General features: G+C 36.0%; 1 long non-coding RNA gene across 1 annotated transcript; it reads right to left on the reverse strand.

Moving 5' to 3' along the window:
* Window positions 1-7531: 7531 nt before the first annotated feature.
* Window positions 7532-8043, reverse strand: LOC309857546. Its single transcript, XR_014307765.1, has 2 exons — window positions 7891-8043; window positions 7532-7847 (listed from the first exon to the last, which is right to left on the reverse strand). It is a non-coding gene; the product is annotated as an uncharacterized lncRNA (long non-coding RNA).
* Between the last annotated feature and the right edge of the window lie 13187 nt (window positions 8044-21230).

Below are 21230 nucleotides of genomic sequence, written 5' to 3' on the forward strand. Positions count from 1 at the left end.
CCACCCAGGCGCCCCTCAAAACATTTGTTTTTATCTACTACTCAAAATACGATTGTAATGTATTTATTTATAACTTTGACGTAGCAAGGAAACTTGGAGGAAAAGGAGACATTTGGTTTTAATATTTGAAAATTATTTTGTTGATTAAAAAAAAATAAAAACCTTACCACATGAGCATTTCTTCTTAAATAACACTGTGAAGTTTCTGAGTCGCATTCTATTAAAAGTGCTGATAAAATGGCCTCAGTTACTCATTTAAATTATCAGCTGAATGGGTAACAAATGAAGTAGAGAGCTTTTTAATTATTTATGAATGTATTGCTTGTGGATGGAGTGCCACATAGAGTCACCTCTCTTTTTGGCTTTGTTTTGTGAGCAGCAGTGGAATCTATGAATGAGATTAAACATAAGGACATTCACAGAAATTCTTAATGAACTTCTGGGGAAGGGCAATAAGTGCAAGGAAAAACTGCAGCAAGACTAATTACAAATTTCAAGTGGTCATTGCTTAATTATAGAAGCTTTTAAGTTCAAGTAATATATCTTTTTTATGAGCCTATCATATTGTATTAATTACCACAAACTGCACTCTTGAACACTTATCTTTTCACATATTTCTTATTCTTAGTACTTAAAAGTACCCTTATGATTGATAAGTAAATGGATTTTACTGACAATGCATTTATTTACATAAAAAAATAATGCTGTTTATATATATAAAAACAATTGAATATGTGTATGTGTTCAATGAAATTTTTTTTTCAAATTAACATCTTAATTCTACCACATTGGTTACAAATAGATATAGACTTTATAGATTCATCAAATATTTTATTCTCAAATTTATATCTCCTTTGTGAAGTAAATGAAACTGTATATATTAAATATAATCCTATCACATGTAACAGTTACTAGTGCATCCCAGGACATACATAGGTCAGGTCCTACTCAAGGCATCACGGATAACTGGATTTAACTTTCTATCCTGGGAGTCTTCTGTATATTTCTGTGCCTTTTATACTACAATCAGGAGGAAGAATTCTTTTGCTAAAAGCTTCCAAATCGGGCGCCTGGGTGGCTCAGTGGGTTAAGCCACTGCCTTTGGCTCAGGTCATGATCTCAGGGTCCTGGGATCGAGTCCCGCATCGGGCTCTCTGCTCCACAGGGAGCCTGCTTTCTCCTCTCTCTCTCTGCCTGCCTCTCTGCCTACTTGTGATCTCTCTCTGTCAAATAAATAAATAAATAAAATCTAAAAAAAAAATAATAAAAAAAATAAAAGCTTCCAAATCACTATGTGAGTAGATTATTTGTAGACTAGTGATATAATATTATAGTTTAATATGTAAAGCATGATAAAATAAAATGCTATTGCCATATTTAATTTATTCAGAAAAGCATTCATTTAGTTATCAAGCATTCATTTGCTTTTTTTAAAGATTTTATTTATTTATTTGACAGCACAAGTAGACAGAGAGACAGGCAGAGAGAAAGGAAGGGAAGCAGGGTCCCTGCTGAGCAGAGAGCCTGATGTGGGGCTCTATCCCAGGACTCTGGGATCATGACCTGAGCAGAAGGCAGAGGCTTTAACGCACTGAGCCACCCAAGAGCCCCAAGCATTCATTTTCTTCATACAGAAGAGATAGAACAATATTATATAGTAGAAAATACAGTAAATAATCTAGAAACCTTGATCATTGTGTTTTGGCAATTTTAGAACATAAAATTAGCTAAAGCTCAAGTGCAAGTTATATTTGTATCCTAGGAGGAAAAGTTAATTAAAAGTTTGTTTATTACCATAGTTTAACACTTCAACAAAATGATAATGAGTCAAAAATTAATGAATATATGAAGTATACAATAAAAACAATAATCTTGAGTGTATGTGACTCAGTGTAGGTATTGATAGGCTAGAAATCAAAGGGAAAGTATCTATAGGGTTTGTTCAGTTCCATGCTCATCAGATTAATAGGCTTTCTCATATTGCTTCCTTCATCACATTAATTTGTCTAATGAAGTTTTCAAGAGTTAAAGACAGTGATAGGTTCATGACTGGAGAGAAGGTACAGAATCTAAGATAGTTCAGAAGTGCTTATTATTTAAGAGAAAGACAGCATGGGAGGTGAGGGGTGGAAGGAAAGGGATAAGAAGAGAGAATCTTAAGCAACCTCCTTGCCCAGCACAGAGCCTAAAGGGGCTTCATCTCATCGCCCTGAGATAACAACCTGAGCTGAAATCAAGAGTCAGCTGCTTATCTAATTGAGTCACCCAAGTGCCCCATTTTTTTCCCTGTATCTTTATTTTCATCTCTTTCTGTAACTGAGTTTCCCTTCAAAATCAGGACTTGCATACACAACCTAAATAATTATTTTGGGATTTGATCACGTGGAAGAGGAGAGAATGAGAAGAGCTAAGTGGTCCAGGAGAAACATATATGAGTTCAGACTGAGTGGATTATGATTGTGGACAACTGAGCATCAATCCTAATGCACAGAATACATCTCAGAATTATTTTCCTGAAACAAGAAAGAATCTGTTTAACCCACTGGCTTCTGCATCCTATCCACAGTGGTTAAAATTCATCCCAGAAGTAATTAATGTTCCTGACTTTTCTATTAATGGGCATGAGAGAGGAGCTGAGTGGGCTTGGTCAGTGTCCCACCTAATGAAAGGCAGAGCAGATTCAGGCAAAAAAAAAAAATATTAGTTCTTTCCAAATTAGATTTAATGGGATTCTGTTTTTCATTCATGAATTCATTTTACATTTTATATTTTATCGATTTTTCTAAGCTTTGGCCAATATTCACTACATTTTTGAATAGCTTTTATCTATTATTGTAAATCATTTTTCTGCTACATTTGTTTAGTCATGGTTATCCATTTCTTCTTCCAAGTTTTTCAGATATGTGATATCAATTTCCAAATAAATTATTTAAAATGTTTATTTTTTATACTAAACTTCTATGAAAAACATTGATATATGTATTATGGCATATTGTTCCCCTTTCAACTTATTTTTTAAAATGTGAATGTGCCTTGGCAAATATATATTGTTTCATTTTATGTTTATGTAGATTCTTCATAATTTTTCCAAGTTCATTGGCTTATGGTTTATATTTTTTTAATAATTTTCCTACTGCCAATTAATAGATTTTTTTCCATTACCTTGTCTAAGTTGCTATTGCCATTATAAGTAAAAAGCATCTGGAAATCTATATCCCTGTCCAGTTTCCTCAAATCACTCATTATTTTCAGGATCTAGTTGGATTTTCTTACAGGTTCCAGGTGGACAAGCTTTTGAACTGGTGCTAATTATTATTTGTTTGTTTCTGGCTTCCTGCATTTACCAGCTTAGGGATCATTTTTAACAATTATGATGAAATGAGGCATCATATTCTTATTCTCAACTTCATTAATAATGATATTAGTGTAACATGTCCTACAAGATAATAATAGATACATGTAAAATAATTTCATTGACCAAAAAAGTGGTGGAAAATGTAAATAAAACACAGTGGCAGCCAACTAGTCATTTCAAGTTGAGCTATTTTTCCCCCTTTATCTCCCTGTCTCTTTAATTTCCTGTAGCACATTCCTACAAAGTATTTTAAGGTGTTTTATATGCACATACATAGAGATCATCATGGAGTCTAAATCTAATAATTCCTTGTCAGTTTTAAATATTTTAAGTATTGTTCATTCCTATGTCAGTTGTCTAGTAACTTTTTCTCCACACTGCACTTAATTGCAAGGAAATATTTAATTTTAATATAAATTAATTAATCACTTTAATAAATATTTTTACCTTATGGATTAATCTTTGATGCTTATTTCTTAATTTTTTTTAACTTTTAAAATTTTATTTATTGAGAGAGAGAGTGAGAGAGAGAGAGAACAAGCACAAGCAGGGGAAGCTGCAGAGGGAGAGGGAAAAGAAGAAGCAGGTTTCCCACCAAGCAGGGAGTCAAGCTCAGTCTCAGGGCCTTGGGATCATGATCTGAGGTGAAGGCAGAGGCTTAGCTGACTGAGCCACTGAGTCTAATTGTTATCTTGATATTTAAGGAAATACTTTATCATCTCTAATTGATCCCCTATGTCACAAATACAGTTTTCTCTATGGTGCTATTAATTTTATTGTCTTCAAATGAGACTCTTTTTCTAGAAGCATTTTTAATCAGTCTCTTAGGTCTATAATTTAGTTTTTATACATTTCATTTAGTATTTTATTTTATCTTCATCATCTCTGAGTATTCCTGACCAGTACTCATTGGTCAAATCTTTCTTATTAATCTATTCCAAAAATTTGCTTGTTTCTATAATATTTTGTTATGACTGCTGTCGTTCTTATGTTTTGCCTTTATATTCTTTTTGTTTTGTTTTGTTGTTTTATGCTTTGGTGTTTTTGTTGTATTGTTTTGTTTTTCTTTTGAATTAATACAATTAAACCTTTAGATTTCTTTCATACCTTTAATTATTGTCACTTATTTTCACAAATGATATTACCGTAGTACAGTAATTCTAAATATTTCTGAATTAGCTGTATTTCTTTTTAGGTATAAAGTTAACTTCCAGTTACATGGACTTAATATTTTGGTCATTCTATTCTAGTTTTATTGCCTTATCATTGGAAAATATAGCCTGATACTTAACTCTAGGGAATGATGTGGGAGAGCTAGGTTCTTGTCTCTTGGAGTCAAAGAAGGAATCTCGTGGGCAATGGAGAGTGAGGAAGTGACAGAAGTTTATCAAGTGAATATATAGAAAAAGCTCTCACAACTAAGAGGGGTCCCCACACAGTTAACAATGAGTGCCTTCAGGGTTTATTTTTTATAAAAAGGTAACCAGGCAACTTTAATCCTTTTAACATCTCTATCAATAACTCCTGCAATGGCTTACCTCCTTTTGAGGGTCTGATTATTCTTTTTTGGTTACAGGTGTTTATCATAGAGACACCCACCCCACATGACCCACTCCATACACCTAGGGCAGGGTGGTCCTCCATCCCACATGCCTAGATCAGGGTGCTCTTCCCTGGGATAGGGTGGTCCAATTTATCTCTTTACTCTGGTTTTCCCACACCACATTTTGGGGATTTCTGAGAGCCTGTTCACAAAGTTCCCTGTGGATCTCTTCCTCCCTAGCCCCACCTGTCCGTTACTCATTTTGAGAGTTGATATTACCAAAGTACTGTAATTCTAAAAATTTCTGAATTAGCTGTATTATTTCTTTTTAGGTATGAAGTTAACTTCCAATTATATGAATTTAATATTTTGGTCATTGTTTTCTAATTTTATTGCCTTATTCTTGGAAAATATAGCCTGATATTTAACTCTAGGAATTTATTGGCATATACTTCTGGCCTAAATAATGGCCTGTTTGTGTAAATGTTCAACTTATGCTTATATACTTACTGAAGACTATTGTTTTGGGATGGCTACATCCCAGAATGGCTACATTTATTAATAGATCAGGACTATTAGATTCTCTAAATTTTGATGTCTTTTAATTTAATCTAATTAAATTATCAGTTAATGAAAGAAGTTAAATTTTTTATGTACTACTGCATCTAAACTTATCAAAGTCTTTTGCTATTATTAGACAAGTATGTCATCCTGTTTTTATACCAAGTCTTACATTTAAAAAATCATACTATATGAAATATTACTTATTATTATTATTATTATTTTTAAAGATTGTATTCATTGGGGTACCTGAGTGGCTCAGTCAGTTAAGTGTCTACCTATAGCTCAGGTCATAATACCCGGGTCCTGGGATAGAGCCCCGCAGGGGGTTCCCTGCTCAGTGGGGTGCTTCTCCCTCTCCCTCTGTTATTCCCCCTCCTGTGTGCATGTTTTTCTTTTCTCACTCTCTCTCAAATAAATAAGTAAAATTTAAAGATTATCTCTCTCAAATAAATAAGTCAAATTATTTTTCTCAATGGGAGGGAGAAGCAGACTCCCAGGACCCTGGGATCATCACCTGAGCTGAAGGCAGACAACTTGAACCGACTAAGTCACCCAGGCACTCCAGTTGTTTATTTATTTATTTATTTTTATTATGCATATGTTTTATCTCTCTTTTCTTCAAGTCTTTTTTTGATCTTTTTACTTTTTTACTTTTTTCATAAAACTGAATTATTTCAAGATGACTTGGTCATCCTCTTTTACCCCACCCCATAGGTCATAGAGTACATTTTAACTGTTAAAATATTAGTATTTAAGTGCTGCCTACACAAATTAAGGCAAATTATCTGTGGTCTGTATTCCTGAAAATATTTTTTTTTTATTATGCCTTCCTATTCCAATGACATTTTATAAGGATCTAAATGTTTACATTTGTGATTATTTTTTTCAAAATAATAAAGCTATTACTTCATTCTTTTTTATATCTGATGTTATTTAAAAAATTTCTGTCAGTCGGATTCTTGTTTCTTTATTAATGAATTATTTTTTTTCTCTCTAACACTTATGATTTTTTTTTGTCTTTGGTATGTATGCCCTAGTTTGGGATTCATAGAGTCAACTATAGTTATGAATATTTTCTTTCTTTTTGTGTGTATAAGTTTTAATCCAGTGTCTTGACTATTTTATGCTTGAGAAATAGATGTACATTAATATTCAAATATTTCTTTCCTTTTTCTTCTTTCATTAAAAAAAGTCATTTATTTTATTTTATTTAAAAAAATATTTATTCATTTATTTGGAGTAGAGAGAGAGGGTCATGAAGAGTGGCTGATTATATACTTTCAATTTGGGAGGAGGTTAGGGATAGCACAAGCCTCCAAGGTATTTTATAAACAAGGTTTCCAGGACCTTGAGGGGACTAGCTATTGTTAGGGAAAGGTCATTTATTACTATTTAGTAAAAACTCAGGGAAGAGACTCTTCTGATGTGTATCAGTGGGTATATGCTTGGGAGATGATTGCCAATGTATATCTTGAGGGCAGGGGTGGGGAATAGAGATAAAGAAGTTTCCAAAGTAATTTTTACATGTGAAAGTAGATTTTCAGTATCCTGGGGGGGGGTGGACTAAGAATGCTTTTTGCCCTGAGTAGATGTGTCCACATGGAAGCAGCTGAGTCCCCAGAGGAACTTCAAGGACTTGTCAACAGGCTATGAGTAGTAAGGAAATCTAATTTTTTCTCTAGCTTTTGTTCCACACGTATCACCTACATCTTACACCTCTTTTATATTGATAATTTTAATGCTTTGCTGGTATCCAGATGACTATGTCCTTAAGTGACTTCTTATCTCTATTGAATCCATTACGTATTCTATCCATTGTATTCTTAATTCAACTAGATTACATATATTTAATCTATTAGTACCACTAGGTTCTTATTCTTGTTATTATTTCAAAATCTTTCCTTAATTCCTTACATTATTTATTGGGTATATTTTAAATCCCTGATATACTCACTTATTATATATAAGCTGTCAACCTTATTCTTATTTTGAGGTAGCTATATCTTTTTGGGTTTTAGGATGAAAGAACCGCGGATCCCCTTACCCAAGAATCCAACACTGCCACTGGATGCAAACAGCAAGAGGTTTATTGTCACGCAGGTACCGGCGGGTGGTCGGCAGCTCCAGCTAACCGAGCACACCGACCAGAGTGAAGCGGGGTCTTTTATAGGAAGGTACAAACAAGTTTTGGGTGGGGTGCAACTGATTGGTGGACAGTTCGAACTTTTGAAAAAGGCATACTTGGTGTTAGTGGATTGCCCTGGAAGACACCCCTCGCGGGAAGAGAAAAGCGGGAAGGGGAAACAAAGAGGGGAAGTTTGACCTTATTACTGGGCAGAAAGGCATCCTGTCTACGTGACCTATGTGACCATGCAGCCCCCTTGCCTACGTGATCTAGGGGACCATGCAGCCCCCTTGCCTACGTGACCTACGGGACCATGCCCCGGCTATTAGGAGAGGGTATCTTGTTCAAACAGGAGTCAAGTGTCATGCCCTAAAAGCCAAGCGGTTACAGAAAGGCAAAAGAGCAGTTACATTGAATTCAACCCTGGGGGAAGGGTCTTTTCATTGCAAGGGGAGGAGGGGTACTTTTACACAACAAAAGAGCAGTTAATTACTTAACGACGGGGGGGGGGGTCTTTCAAGGACATCATACCAACAATGCCAAATAATTTTCAGACAACAGCAGGATATCCAAGAATTCAACTAAATTCTGACACTATCTACCTGAACATAGCGTAAGATTTCATCAGTTAAGGGATCAGTCCTCCAAGACTATCTCCAACCCCATCTCAGATGCCAGTCTCACTGTAGGCCCCAGGTTATTACCTGTGCTTGTGACTGAGCAGCTACAGGTTGGAGGTCCCAATGGCCTACTTCTTACGTTCTTTTAATTTGCTACAGGGGCTCACAAAACTCAGAAAAATACTTACTTTATGTTTGCCAGCTTATTAAAAGATATAATAGAAGATTTAAATCAATAGATAGATAAAGAAGTGCACAGGGCAAGGTATGGAGAATGGCCACAGAGCTTCTATTACCTTCTGTAAGACTGCAACTCTTCCTGCCTTTTTATACATTTAACAAACTAAAAGCTTTCTGAACCCAGTCCTTTCAGGTTTTCTGTGGAGGCTTCATGACATAGTCATGACTGACTAAATCATTGTCATTTGCTGATCTAATCTCCAGCTCCTCTTCCCTCCCCAAATAATCCTGAATTGGGAGGAAGGGGAGGCATGTTGGGCAAAAAGTTATGAAGGCTTTCACCAAGTGGTTGGTCCTTCAGGCAAACAGCCCTTGCCTTGAGTGAGGTCTGAAGGTCACTTCATTAACATAACAAAACACACCTCTCTCACCCTTATCACAGGAAATTCCAAGAGTTTTAGGAGCTGTGAGTCAGTAGCCATGGTTGAAAACCAAATATTCAGATGACCAAAATATATTTCTTGTAAACCACTATATTACCCTACATGCTTAAGTATTTAATTATGTGATCTTTTAAACTAATATTTTTCTAAGAGTCTAAACTGTTCTGTCAGTAATCTGGATTGGGGAGTGATGTGTTGCCAAATTTCTGTCGTTTCAGTCCAGGAAGTCAAAGAGAAACAACAGGAGAGCCCCTTAGGGCAGAAAGTTCAAAGTAACAATGTTGACTACTACTCCCTTTTCTTGATTTTTTTTAAAACAAGCAAAGCATCTCTTCAGAGTTGCAGTTTAAAGCCAAGAACATGCGGAATTGGGAGAAAAAAATAGTTAAATTTGGAGACTTGCAGAGGTAGAATCAGAGTAGTGAAAGCCATTACAGTAACGGAACTAACTGAGGTCAGTCTTTGGAGAATCACAGAAACAGGTGGAGTTGTCAAACAAAGGAATCTTTGTTTACAACATACAAGGAGATCACAGGGAATAAGTTCCAAAGCCTTGACTGTTTGAACAGGAGAGAGATTTTTATTTAGTATTTAAGATGAATACTGAGAAGGGAGAGTTTTATTATCCCGTGTATGGTTGGTCATAAGGTTGTGGATGCATGCACATCCACATATGTATTTGTGCAATATGTATTGCATGTTCACCTGAATGAAGCTTGTATTCCACCGAGGGCAGAAACTTCAACGTTAGAATAAAGCAGAGGTAACTGTTGGACAAGGGAAAGGGACTCTGCAGGCTTCAAGAGCAGATATAAACTAGATGGGGTCTTGGACTCATTTTCTGGGACAAGGAATGCAAGGCCTTGATTACTTTTGAAATAGCACTAGGAGTTTTACCACTGATTTATTGTCTCAATAGCTTAGGCTATTTCCTGGTCTGGTGGTGACTGTTAGTTTTCCCATTGCCTTGTTCCCTCAAAATCCTTAACTAGTGAGGTTTTTGCATTTCTTTGTAAGAGCCTCCCAGGAAATTTTGGAAGAAGTGTGCTTGGGCAAGTACACAGGTGGGGTATAGATCATTGAAAATAGCTGGGGACAAAAAATGACTTTTCTTATGTCAGGAAAACTATATCTCATCTTTAATTTTCTGGGAACCTCTAACTCTTTCTGCTGATGTTACCAGCAGGCATCTGAGATATTACTGATTGTTCTCTTGAACCTAAGGAAAAGGAAATGTAGAAAGCAAATGACAAAACTTTAAAATCTATCCTGCAACTCATAATTCACTGCAGCCACCTCTCTGTCTTTCCCTTTCTCTTTTTCTCTCTTTCTATTTCTCTCTCACTTTCTCTCTCACATACGCACAACACACGCAAATCAACTTAAAACAATTTTTAATTTTACCTATTCCATTTTAATATACTTGAGGCATGATCATTTTCTAGTAAATACAAGAAAAAAAATCTAGGATTCCATCATTCTGTGTGATTAAAGTATTGAGGAATTTACTTCCAATAGCACTTATAAAAACATATTTTATTTAAGTAATATTATATAATCAGGGGCCTGCATTTTTCTTATTCTCCAACTAGTGTTATTTGGCAATTAATATTTTGTCAATCAATATTCCCCTATATCTGAATGTGTGGGCAGTGAGAGATGAGTTAGAGGCAAGGATGGTGAACACTCCCAACAACTGCAGACTACATATATCTTAAGCCATGATTTTCTTTGCAAAGGTCAACATTGATAATGTTCTAGTCATACCTCCGTGTACCAGGAAAGAAGTAGCATATTTCTTGAAAGACACAGCTATCAAAGCTCCATTGAGAAACCGTAAAGATGGAGAAGGGATTTGCAAATTATATATCTGATAATGGACATCTATTATGATTATTAAAAAATGAATAAAAATAAAAAACCTTACTAATAACCAAACTGAGTATCCAATTTTACATGTGAAGGAAATAATGGAAGAGACATGTCACCAAAAGGATATGGATGGCTTATAAGCACATGACAAATTTCTCAACATTTAGACATTAAAGAAATACAAATTAAAATCATAATGAGACATGCTTACATATCTATTAGAATGGCTAAAATTATAAAGGCTAATTGTACTTCGTCTGAGCTAGATTGAGAAGCAACAAAAAATCTAAACTGTTGTTGGCATATATCATGATACAACCACTTTGGAAAATAGTCTGAACATTTTTTTAAATGCAAAATATGTTGCAGTTACACAAATAGCCATTTTACTTCTAGGCATTTAACCAAGAGAAACAAACCCTATGTTCATACAAGGACTTGTATATGAATTTCATAGCAGCTTTATTTTTAAGAATTGAAAACAATGGAAATGTTTATCAATGTCCATCAATAGAGCAAAGACAAATTATGATCTATTCATTAAAGAGATTACTATTCGGGGCGCCTGGGTGGCTCAGTGGGTTAAGCCGCTGCCTTAGGCTCAGGTCATGATCTCAGGGTCCTGGGATTGAGTCCCGCATCGGACTCTCTGCTCAGCAGGGAGCCTGCTTCCTCCTCTCTCTCTCTCTGCCTGCCTCTCTGCCTACTTGTGATCTCTCTCTGTCAAATAAATAAATAAAATCTTTAAAAAAAAAAGAGAGAGATTACTATTCAACATCAAAATGAACTATTTACAGTTGGAGATTCTCAAAATAATGATGCTGAGAAAAGAAAAGCCAGGCAACGAATAATATATACTGTGTGATTCCATGACTATAAAAAATCTAGAAAATACAAATTTATATATAGTCACAGTCACCAAATATATTGGTGAGATTTTAGTGCCTTCTTCTGTGCTCCCATAGCTTCCTACACTTGGATCTACGAGCATTTGTTACACCATGTGAAAATATGAACTCTTTTTCTTTATTCTGTCTTACTACAATAAGAATCCTTGAAATTTTATGGACATTTGAACTCTCAGTTATTAGCAGAAATTCTATCACACAGTAAGTTTCCAAATATAAAAGCCAGAGTTTTACAATGACTTCTAAGCTTTTACATGATCTAGCCACTCATTTAACCTCTGTGACCTCTTTCCCTGCTACTCTTCAGTCACTCACAGTGGCCTCCTTGCTATTCCTCAGATATGCCAGGCATGATCCAACCTTATGGCCTTCAAGATAGCCAATTCCTTTGTCTGGAGTGACCTTATTGCTGATAGTTCTGGGCAAATTCATCACCTTTCCATACCTTTGTTCAATTGTCAGCTTCATTGTAACTACCCTGATCTTCCTATTAAAAATTTTAACTCCCCATCCCCTGCCTAGCAACCTTGATTTTTCTCACCCTGATCGAATTTTTCTTTTTCCCCATTATACTCATCAATTTTGAATGCACTATGCAATTTTTATTAAGGTTTATAGCTTTTAATTGTCTCACCCATGAAAATAAAAGTTCTACAAAGCCAAGTATTTCATTTACCAGTGTAGTCTGAAGTAATATCTGCCATATAATAGGTTCAATAGACAATTGGTAAATTTCAGAATAAATTAATGATGAGAGTATACTGAATTTCATAAGTCATTTCAATAATTTTTTTCCAAAATATAAACTATGTAAAACATACCTTAAATTTACTTTCAAAATATTTTATAGCATATAATGGACAATATACATAAGCCTTAAAGAAACAATCATATAAATAACCATTTCATACCTACTTAAAAACTGCATAATACCGCACTCCTAGATCCTCTCTGAACGTTCTAAATTAACCCTTCAAAGGAAATACATTTTTAAAAATAACAGATTTTTTTTCAAATAATTTAATAAAATAAAAGTTTCATTCATCTACGTAGATCATAATAAATGTTTTTAATAAGCATGAAATTATAACTCTGAAGTGTGCTAAAATGAAACCACCTGTGAAGGGTGAGAGAACAAAAATAAACATCATTTTTCCAAATAAGAGGAATTTATTACTTTTGAATCCAAGCATGTGGATTTGTTCAAACTGGCAATAAAGGAATATGGAAACACAAACCATAGAAAGTCATATTTTAGATTTCTAAAAGACTTCGAAGTGAAGAGTATACATTTTTTAAATGCTACATAATGCTACATAATGACAAGATGACAGATTGTGACAAATAGCATTTTAAAAGCTCTACTCATAATGGAACGGAAGGTGTCATTTCCCTATAATTTTATATATATATCATTAATTTACTATATCTGGATACAACATATTAACAAACAGATGTTCATCAAAGACTAAATCATTTTTAATGGAACATAATAATTTGAACCTACATGTATTAATCATTTTTTTCGATCTAACATTTATAGTCTCGCTAAACATTTTATCAGTTGTCGACAAAATTAAAAAAAAATAGGATAAAAAGTCGTGTTTGGAAAAGTAGATTTTTTTTCAAATTTGCATTTAAATGAAAATATTTGCTGATATTTTTAAAACTTTAAATGTAATTTTATATATATCTGACCTATCAGATGATATAAAATTTTTGGAGAAAATATGACATATTTTTTGATCTTGGTTGAAGGTATTAATAAAGAGCAACTGTTTGTATTATTTGTATTGTGATATCTTAGTTAATAAACATGAATAACTGGTATAAAATATGTTTCTTAAAAAATTTTATTTATTTACTTGACAGAGATCACAGGAAGGCGGAGAGGCAGCCAGAGAGAGAGGAATGGAAGCAGGCTCCCTGCTGAGAAGAGAGCCCACTGTGGCACTCAATCCCAGGAACCTGGAATCATGACCTGAGCCGAAGGCAGAGATTTTATCCCACTGAGCCACCCAGGCGCCCTAAAATATGTTTTTATATATATATATAGAATTATAGTTCTTGCCAAAATATGGAACTAGATGGAACTGAATGCCTCCTTCAAAGTCAGCTCTGGAGAAATTATGCAAGTGTAATATGGAACTATTTCAGATATTAACCAAAAACAAAGAAATGATGATAAATTTCTTAAAAGACTCAAAGTTGCTCTTGACTGGTATGTTTCAAGCTCTATTCCTGGTTTGAAGACAGGTTTTAACAGGCCTGTCACTGTAGAAATCAGCTGGATGTTTAGAGGCTATCAGAACTGTACAAAAACCTTGAAGGGGTAAAGACTTGAAAATTCTTTAGAGAGATTAGCTCCCTAAGGCATTATTCCTACACACATTTTCCTCCAATCAATTAAGACTGATGGATGAGGGGCACCTGAGTGGCTCTCTCATCACGTGGGTGGTGGGTTAAGCCTCTGCCTTTATCTCAAGTCATGGTCTCTGGGTCCTGGGATCCAGCCCCACATCGGGCTCTGCTCAAAAGGAAGCCTGCTTCCCTCCCTGCTTGCCTGCCTCTCTGCTTACTTGTGATCTCTCTCTCTCTCTCTCTTTATCTCTCTCTGTGTCCAATAAATAAATAAAATCTTTTAAAAAAAGGCTGATGGATGATAAATTATGAAAACTGCTCCCTCCAAATGATGCTTTTTCATAAGGATTTAAGAATTTAAAATTGTAAGAATTTAAAATTGAAACTTGATCGTAGGATTTATCTTATAGAATAACATCAAGTGAAGGCAGTTATTATTAGTTTTGAAGTATTTGTGATTCTGAATTCTTGGCCTCATTAGTAAATTTATTTTTAAATTCTCCCATGGAGTGGTGATTGGCCTTCAGTCTTTCATTGATGTACATCATTGGGTCAAATGAGATGTGTGTGCACAGAACTATATATAATCTTCTTTGTATTTCGCTGGAGATGGCATTTCTGAGTTTTGTTCAATTGAATTTGGACAGATGTTTTAATAGTCACTTCTAGAGTTGGCCCTGGAGAATATCCTCCTTTTTTTCTCTTCCCGATTCTCTGAAAAACCCTGACTAATTCACATTATCACAGTGATATCACAATTCAAGTTTTTCCAAACACTATAGCTGCAAAATAGAAGGAAGCTACTCAGAATGTAATACTATTGTGAATGATTGAGAAAGAAAACATTATTATAATTAAGCTACCAGGTTTCAATGTATTTTATTGTTGCTTAGAAAATCCTAGCATACCCAGACTTTACAGAGATTTGATGATCCGAAGAAGAGCTGAACTCATGGACCAAAATAACTATGCATATAAAAAGTACAATTACTTACCTAAAAAAGATGATGTGGTTAACTTTATATGGCAATCCAAGTGTTATTGGAACAGGAATTAAAAAAATAGCTTAGGGGCGCCTAGGTGGCGCAGTGGATTAAGCCGCTGCCTTCTGTTCAGGTCATGATCTCAGGGTTCTGGAATCAAGCCCCACATCGAGCTTTCTGCTCAGCAGGTAGCCTGCTTCCCTTCCTCTCTCTCTGCTCGCCTCTCTGCCTACTTGTGATCTCTCACTGTCAAATAAATAAGTAAAATATTTTTAAAAATAGCTTAAAAGTATATGATAAAATAATGATATACATATACAAAGAAAAGATACTATACTGTGAATATAAATTAAGTGAAAATTGTTGAAATAAAGAATACAATAAATGGAGCCTAAGATGAATATAGCTGTAAAATGAATAAATGAGTTGGGAAAAACAAACAAACAAACAAACAAATTAATGACTTCTGCCCAAATGCAGCAGAAAAGAAAAAAAAAATAAAGAAAATATTTAAATAAGTACTGAGATAAATTTTGGAGAATTAAAGAAAGATAAAAATTACCAGACTTAAAATGATGCCAAACATGAGAAATCAGAAACAAAACAAAACAAAATCCACACACACACAAAACCACTCATATACATTATGATGAGTTTTACGAATATCAAAAACATAGAAGAGCATAAATGATGCCCAAGAGAAGAACAGATCACCTAAAATGTACAAGAATAATACTGACAGCAGAATTCTCAATAGTAATAGCATATAAAGGAGACAGCTGGGGGTTTGTATAGATGGAAAAGATATTTGAAACTAGATATTATACATCAAGCCAAATTATTGATTAAATTTGAGAGTACAGTAAAAATACAATGAAGCATGTTAGGTCTTAGAACATTTATCACACAGAGACACACATTTTAGAAAACTTCCTTGGAGGACAGCTCAATTTAGATAGAGAAAACAGAATTATGTACTCAAAGGCACATTTTGAAGGAAGGATTGAATATAGTCTGCACTGCAAATATTCTTTAATCATATGTTCTGAATTTCCTAAATTTAAGAAGTATTTGTTCAAATATTTATCTTTAAATAAACCCTAGGAGACTTTTTCTTGGATTCTGGAAAATCAGTCCATTTGGATACAAATCTTTTTGTCACTGATGGAAATTTTGATATTTCTTAACAGTGGAATGCCTAATGTATTGTTACAGCAATTGTCATTTGCCAATACATGGGTGATGTGTGTGTGTTGTGTGTGTTTATTATTATTTTTGATGGTTTTACTCTTCTATGAGATTTTTAAGTAGACATAATTTTAATAAATTATGATTTGTTGAAATTTATCTGAGGTTATATATAATAAAATGAAATTTGTGTGAACTAAAGAAGTGCGTCTCCATTTTTTTGTTTTAAGAGTAGACTGGTCTTTAAAAATTGTCCAAAGAAGTACATTATATTCATTATTAAATTTGATGATATACAATAAAGTATTTATGGGCATATGGAACCATATCAAATTCTACTATTAATTCATATTAATAATTACCATAAGAGGAAAAAGGGATATATTTCAAAATGAAAATTAGCATATTTTTCAGAATATGATATAGTGTTATTCACTGAACAGAGGGAACAAATGTCAAAGTTTAACACAGTTTACAGAATGTTTTAACATAAATTGAAATTTAAATCTGACCCAATTTCACAGTTTTAAGTAAAATGGTAGCACTTATAGTTGGGGATGCCCAGCTTGCTCAGGGCGGAACACCGCCCCTTCACAGAAGCTGGGCAGCGGGGGATACCTCGCTTGCTCATGGCGGAATGCAGCCCCCTCACAGAAGCTGCGCTGGCTGGAAGCCCGGCCGGCCCAGGGCGGAATGCCGCCTGCTTCAGGAAAGCGGAGCACCTGGGAACGACAGGTTAGCTCAGGGCGGAATGAAAACCGCCTGCCTCCCTTATCCGCCATAGAGCCTTTCTCTTCCCAGAAGTGCCTGTTGCTAGTTAGAAGAGTTCTTTCAATGTGCTTGTTTAACTATAAACTTTATCCTCCTTCTTGCTTGTCAGCAAGATGGGATTAACATTTGACCTTCCTCAATCCTTCTTTGGCTATTGTTTTCTATCCAATAAAAGTGAGACTGTCGAGTTGCTCTTGGCAGACGTCCTTTTCGACTGTTGTCCCCTGCTCCCAGTCTTTTCCAGCTGACTGGTTCGTGCCTAATTCTTCTCTCGTCGCCATCTGGAAGCGGCACCCAAGCTTTCTTGGGCTTCCTGTTTTTGGTGTTCTGTTCCACTCATCTCTGCCACCGCCCCCAGGTCCTCAAAATGGTTTTCTATGGTATCTTCCAGAAAACTTCTGATGTCCTCTTTAGTATGTAGGCTACATCAGTAGGGAATAGCGTTAAAACCTCTTCTGTTCCATGTGGATATTCACGTCGTTGAGCACCGCTTGGTCAAAGTCTGCCCTTTTCTGTTGGTCTGTTTTCTCTGGTCACTTCAGGAGTCCTTTTGTAAGAAATCCTATCCCATCAGATGCTCCTCTCACTCTCTTTCTCCCTTACTCTTGCTCTGGCTTCTTTCTTCAGATTTGCCGGGGAATGACGAGTCCTTTTCATTCCTATGAAGATAGAAGAATTGGCTAATCCACAGATACCATTTTTAGTGATATACAAGTGTATATATAATAACTGATATGGAGATGTACATGTGCACCTACGTATATATTCTATAATCTATAAAGTATGGAGGTTGGATTAAGTCTGAAGTCTCTCATACAGCTTGATAACCTGTGACTCTTTGATCAATAACTTCCATTTTCCCACAGGTCAGAGAAATGGGAAAAAATGCACATATGAACATATGTAGCACGTTAAAAAATGATCACAAATCCTATGACTCCCATTTCCCTTTGATTCACATGGGCTATGTGACTGTGTTAAACAGTGAAATAAACGTGTCAGTTTCAGGCCCAAGTCCAAAAGGAACCCCTCTCTTGGAACATTTGCTATTGGAGCTCTGAGTGGACAGGAAATAAGTCCAACAACCTTGTTACAAAGACTGCACGGAAGTGGAGGGCCATCTGAGCCTCATCTCCCAACTGTACCCATCAAAGTGACAGGCATGTACATAAAGTCATCCTGAATCCTCTAGAACAAGCAGCCGCCTGCTGAAGGCCACCACCCACTGACCTCAGTTAATGCCGTATTAAGCATAAAAATTGCCCCATGAGATCCTGCCCCAATTTCTGACCCCCAAAACATATGTAATATGACAAAAGGGTTGTTTTAAGCCCCCAAATTTTGAAGTCATTACATAACTAATTGGGTAACATGGCAAATACGTATCCAAACTAATGGAAATCAAGGAATATGTTTAAAGGCACCAAGTTATCTTAAAAAGTTCTCTGAACACACAGAAAAACAGAAAGAGACCCATAACTACAGAGAACAAATTGATCGTTTCCAAAGAGGAGGCAGCGGGTGGACAGGCAAAATGCGTGAAATACAGTGGAGATAACAGGCTTCCAGTTACAAAATTAATAAGTTGCAGGACGAAAGGCACAGCATAGGGAATATGGTTGGTGGTACAGTACGGCGAGCACAGCATAACATACAGACTTGTCAAATCTTGTTGTTTTATATCTGAAACGAATGCAACATTGTGGGTCAGCTATAATTCAATTAAAAAATCAAAGGAAGTTTAAAAAAATTAAAAGTGAGCTCTGTTATCCAAATAGGACATACGAGATGGATTTGCCATCATACCATAAATTGAAAACGACTTCTCTTGATAGAACAATGCTTTCCTTAGTCTTAGTCCCTACTCCCTCCACAAAAACAAAACAAAACAAAACAAAAAAACAAAAAACAAAAAAACAACTACTTTTGAAAAACATCTTGGTATTTTGAAAATTATAACTGCAGTGAGTGATGAGAGTGAAAACAAACTGATAATCCACGTTTCCTCATTTCTTATCCCTTTTATGAAGATGAACAGTAAAATCATAGTGTAAGAATTAACCCGAGAGAGGTCCATTTTCCACTCACTATAATCAAGCTGGAATTCTCAACTATTATTTAGATTAGTTGATTCTGGTGGCAAATGCAAATATGGTTTCACTTCTTGGGCACATGAGGAAGATTTGGTTGGTGAAACAGACATACCAGGTTGGCCCAGGCCTGCACTGCCAGGGTTCAGAAAATTGCAAGATACAACCTGACACTTAAAACTTCCCATCAACAACTACCGCTGCCCCCCAAACATCTTGTTTCTTCCCACAGACAGCTCATACTGAGACCTGTCCACTGTCAGGGTCAAGCTAAAGGGGGATGCCCACAAACTAGGTGGGAAATGAGAGGATGCAACTGCAGCTCTCTGGGGATGCCTAAGGCCACTGAATGCCCCGTCATGATTCTCCAGCACAGATGGGGGCAGCCTGCACCACGTGGGTGGAGCTCGAGGACACAGAAAGTACTGGAGTGGCAGTCAACAAACAAATGTGTTTGTGTAATATATAAACACCCATAGGGTTGTCAATTGGTGGGATTCACTTTTTCTAACTGTTCACCCCATGACATACAACTTCAGGAAACCCAGAGCCCATGGATTATTGTTGAAGGGCACATTCGGACTCAATCAAAGTGTAACTAAGCGTAATCATACAAATAAATACAAATATCATTAAAAAATCAATACCACCTCAAACTTTCTTTTTCATTCCCAAATGAGCTTTTATGGGTTTTAATATCAATTAATGTGCTTATAGAACTGGTAAAAAAAAACAGTCAATGATGAAATTTTAAAATTACCACTCTGCTTTCCCTTATTTCTGTTGATGTACTTTTATCTCACACAAAAATGAATTACTAAGGAATAAATCATACTTCACTGAACACGTTTCAGCTGAAATGATGCACCAAGATGTACAGCTTTGGTCAGGCTTATACTGTTGTTGTCAACATAGTATATGGGGTGTAAGAGCTACTGTCTTTTCCTTCTCCCATGAGTATTAGTCCTAACAGATTCTTCACGTGGAAAGAAAACTTAGTCTAGAAGATACACTAATTCCTCTCCTCCCTGGTGAAAAATACTGTTAGAGGTATTAGTTTTAGATAGAGAAGCAAGTTCACTTTGGAAAAAAGCACACACACACAAAACCCTCCAACATGACCTTTAATACAGTGATAAGGGTGAAAGTGTAAACTTCATTTGGAAACAGCACTCAAAATACTGTTTTGAAGGGCCTTTACAACAGCGGTATACTCTTTGAAAAGATTTTTCAGATCAACTGATTGAATCATATTTAATTTACCTAGGGACAATTAGATAAAATTTAAAATTCCAAACAAAAACTTTTAGGACACAAATAAAATTATATGTGCTTTTATTCCTGCAACTATCTCCAAAATCTAATATTCAATGGTTTAAATTGCTGCATTTCTCATTTGCAATGCAGATGAAGAGAGGAACACAGCAGACACATGTGAGATGAGGTGTGAGGCATAAAAGGGAGCACAGGAGGCAACTGACCAGCTGAATAGCGACTGCCCCAAAGATGACCATATCCTGAGCCCAAGAAGCTCTGAGTACTTTACCTTACCTGGCAAATGGGATTTAGCAAGCATGATTAAATTAAGGTGTGAGGGGGGAGAGATTATCCTGGATTACCTCGGTGGTCCCAATGTAATCATGAGGATCCATAAGGAGACAGGAGGATCAGAATCAGAAGGCAATGTGAAGTTGGAAACAGAGGGATAAAAGGTGGTGCAATGAAGGGCCACAAGTCAGGGAATGCAGGCAGCTTTAGAAGCAGGACAAGGCAAGAAAGTGGATTCTCCTCTAGAGCCTCCAGAAGGAACACAGGCTGCTAACACCCCGATTTTACCACACTGAGACTGATTTTTGAACTTCTGACCTCCAGAACTGCAAGATAATCAATTTGTGTTGTTTCAAGCCACTGAGAATTTGTCATTTGCTACAGTGGCACTAAAAACTACTAGAAGAACTCACTGAGACATATTGAGTCTGTACAATGGCAGGGACCATTTCTAGGTAGGACTATCTTCAGGGTGTGGTAGTACTGGATCTGGAGAGTTGACTGCCAGCATCCTTCCTCCCTCCCCCTCCCTGAACCCCAGTGCACTGTGTGCCTCCTCCACTGCAGCCCAGGTGACTCACAGGAAGCTGGCCCCATCCACACTACAGGGAAGGGGTCTGTCATGGAAGCCAGTCATGTTCCTCCTGGGCCATTCACACAGCCAGCTGCACGACAGTCA

This window comes from Mustela nivalis (assembly GCF_964662115.1).
Source record: "Mustela nivalis genome assembly, contig: HAP1_SCAFFOLD_872, whole genome shotgun sequence".
In the NCBI taxonomy this organism is placed as follows: domain Eukaryota; kingdom Metazoa; phylum Chordata; class Mammalia; order Carnivora; family Mustelidae; genus Mustela; species Mustela nivalis.